This window comes from Pelmatolapia mariae, linkage group LG13 (genome assembly GCF_036321145.2).
Source record: "Pelmatolapia mariae isolate MD_Pm_ZW linkage group LG13, Pm_UMD_F_2, whole genome shotgun sequence".
NCBI classification, from domain to species: domain Eukaryota; kingdom Metazoa; phylum Chordata; class Actinopteri; order Cichliformes; family Cichlidae; genus Pelmatolapia; species Pelmatolapia mariae.
In genome coordinates, this window is record NC_086238.1 from 677,501 (window position 1) to 680,860 (window position 3,360).

General features: G+C 37.0%; 1 protein-coding gene across 1 annotated transcript in view; it reads left to right on the forward strand.

Annotated features, from left to right (window-relative positions):
* cdh11 (cadherin 11, type 2, OB-cadherin (osteoblast)) overlaps positions 1–2,064 on the forward strand; it is a 90,543-nt gene extending 88,479 nt beyond the window's left edge. The window contains exon 16 of the mRNA XM_063491144.1: positions 1–2,064. This exon is cut by the window's left edge and continues 493 nt beyond it. The gene's annotated coding sequence lies outside the window, so the exon portion shown is untranslated.
* The last annotated feature ends 1,296 nt before the right edge of the window (positions 2,065–3,360 follow it).

Below are 3,360 nucleotides of genomic sequence, written 5' to 3' on the forward strand. Positions count from 1 at the left end.
ATTAGTCAACAAATGTTAACAGCTCCCCCTTCCATGGCAATGCTCCAGTTCTCCAAGATGATTTGTCAATGGACATATTATGAACACCTGGACATGAAACACTCCCGGTTTTCCCAAATCTTCCTTGTCCTTTCTGTGTCTCTTTCCCTCCTTCTATTTCTACAGACTTGAACATTGCAGGGCTGGGAGATTTGCTATGTCAGCAATTTGTCTGTTTGGGAGTAATTTGATGGAAAAAAAAACGTTGCTGTATGGTCAAAATGACTTGCTTTTAGCAAAATGTTTAGTTTATTAGAGGTTCTATATACTTTTGTGGACTGGATTCACATTCTTCTTTTATGGTTATTGAGGGAAATTTTATTCCCTTGAAAGGTTTCTGCGTGGAATACATCCCCTTTGTTGATCTCTCAAAGACAAAGAGGAAGGGAGAGAAATAAATTAATTAAAGAAAGAGCTTGTTTGGATTCCAGCAACTGCCTGATGTTATGAAATAGAAATAAAATGTACAGATGTGTTAGTAAGGTCAAAAATCAAATGGAATGATTTTGCCGACGTGTCGTGTGTGTGCCGAATTCAGCAGGTACTGTCGTTTTGATGGCATGACCGACTCTGGGTTGTTGATACTGTGAAGATGCTCACAGCATCTTCACAGTATGGTGGCCTTATAATAAATAAACAACAACTCCAGGGGTAAAAACACAACAAGAGTAAGGAGTAAGAGAATGCTATCTTCAGTAGCTATACAAAGACAAAGGAACACAAAAGGACTGAAAATGCTACACAGATACAATTTTTCTACTCTCAAAAAGAGACAGACTCAACAAGGATTCAATTTTCAAACTGTGGATGATTCTTTGTTTTCATTCTTCACTGCAGAGAAGACCTGAAAAGAAAAAGCTGCCCTTCTCCATGCCCTCGCCCTGTATCCCCATTCCTCACAACAACAATCACTCCCCATACCGAGTCTACCAACGAATGATCACTTCCTCATTTGGAGTCCACTGATGATGATCAGTCACAATGAGTACAAACCTGTGAGCTCTAAAAATCGCCTTAAACTTAATAGACACTCTTGCAACGCAGTGCATTCTCTTTTTTTTCTCCTTTTGTTTCTTTTTGTAACTTGAGACGTATATTCAGAAAGCAAACTATTCTCCATGTTAGGTGTGTACAGAGCAACGTGCTGACGTGATATATCACTTTGAGGATCCAACCTGCGCCCCGCACAGTCTTTAGATGGGATGTACTGAGTCTGCCAGCACAGTAAATGTAGATTGGTAAAATGTGCATTGTGTCTTTTTCCAGTACCGTGCACGGCATGTTGGCGGCAACATCTGTTGTATCAACATGTGTTGCTATTTAGAGATAACAACACTGGAAAATAACATAAGTATGTTTTCAGAACCACATTTGCTGAGGCTGAAACCAAAACATCCTTTTTAAATGTGTAGGTTCTTGGTCAATCTCTTTTTTTAATGTTATTATATAATTATGATTATTATTGTTGTTTTCTATTATTATTGTTATCATTATTATAACTGTTCTTTTACTGGCTGCAGCTACATGGGAAGAAATTTTGGTTTAACTCTTTGCAGCTCAGATTTAATATCTGTACAGTTGCCTAAACGTGGAGAGACTACACGGTATTCTAGTTTCATTTTAAGGCGGCCGTAAGAAATTTACTGCTTAAAGTTAAACAGACTTGGTTTATGCCTGTGTCAATACAACCTTTCATTTTTGTTTCTCTTTTCATTGTTTGGCATTTCTTTGTTCTTTCTCCCTGTTCAAGAGGAAAACTAGCAATCTGTGTTTGTTGCAGTGAGAGAACGCCTCGTTTTTATTCTCTGTCAAGTTTTATGGTACCAATTTGTACAATTTTAAAAGTTCTTATTTTAGTATACATGCAGAATATTCCAGTATTACAACAAAAACGTGTTAAGAAGATAAAGATTAAAAAAAAATGTTACAGCATCACACTTATATTTTCTGAACATTGTACTGTTGCTTTACTATGTGCTTCAATCTCCGAAGCGAAAAAAAAGAAAAAAAAAAACTTTGAAATAAATGCTCTTTTTATAAAATGATACTGGACTGTGTTTGGGAGTCAACTTTGTGTTCACTTTGGAAACTGCAGTCCTTTCTTTTTTTTTTTTAACATTAGGAACATGTAGTCTTCTAAATATGTATATATAAAAACAAAATCACATTTCATGTGTGGACCCACTCAGTTTGAGTCAAATGCACAAAACTCATTATTTCTATGCTTAAAAGAAAAAAAATGAAGTCATAATTGTAAGCTACTCATCATATTAAAAACATATCTTCAGACCAACTTCAGTTCTATTTCAGTAAAATCCTAATAAAGACATACCTAAAGCTGGCTCAACTTTTGCTACTGACCTACAAACAGATTTAGTTGATACTAAACCACAGATCTGAAAAACACACTGCCACAAACATAAGTTCTTGTGTTATTTTAACTTTATGACTTGAGAGTAATAACATGGTAACAACTCTCTAACAATGCACTTAAGCACAATGGTGCTTAGAGCACAACACTTGGACCTCATTCATTATTATCATGAATTGATTAGTATCACCCATTGGTTACTGAACCCCATCCTAAAACTTAAAGCAGTGCATTCTAGCCTTTGCCAGATTAAGGTCAGATTTACTAAACAGAGCAAATTAGCATGAAGTCCCAAACACACTAATGGGAATGTAAAGTCCTGTCATGGGACCTACTAACAATGCACTAATTTATAAACACAGACATGGCCAGCTTATTTCAAAAACGACCATTGTAGACAGCCGAGAGCACCCCTGATTAATGGGTCAAAAATGACCTGACCAAGGAACGAGCAATCTCCTTATCAAAACAACATAGTACAAGTATAGATTTTGCATGCATGGCAATACAGATCAATGTGACACCACTGAAGGGAACTGATAAAAACCAAAGTCTTCAATTGGACAATGAGGGATACTGTCTGTGGCCTTGGACCATGGGGTGCTACTCTCTGGATAACTCTGACAGCTCAGTATTTTTCCAAAGAAAGGTAAACGTTTAAGGTCTTATCATGACCAGTGTTCAAGTTCAAGTTTTTCTCCTACAGCAGTTTACGTGCACAGATACTCATTTAAGTCAACGAGAAGAATTTGACTCGCAGCCATTTTAATGGGGAACTATTCTCCCTCACCCAGCAACACTCCACATAAATTTTTGCTCTTTTATGACACTGAGGACTAGAAATATGCAAGGCACAGCTCTAATCATTTAGGCTTAGGACTCAGTAAAGAACTACAGGACAAAGACAAAGTTATGGCACCACACTAAGAGCTCTGAGCCATCCACCCACT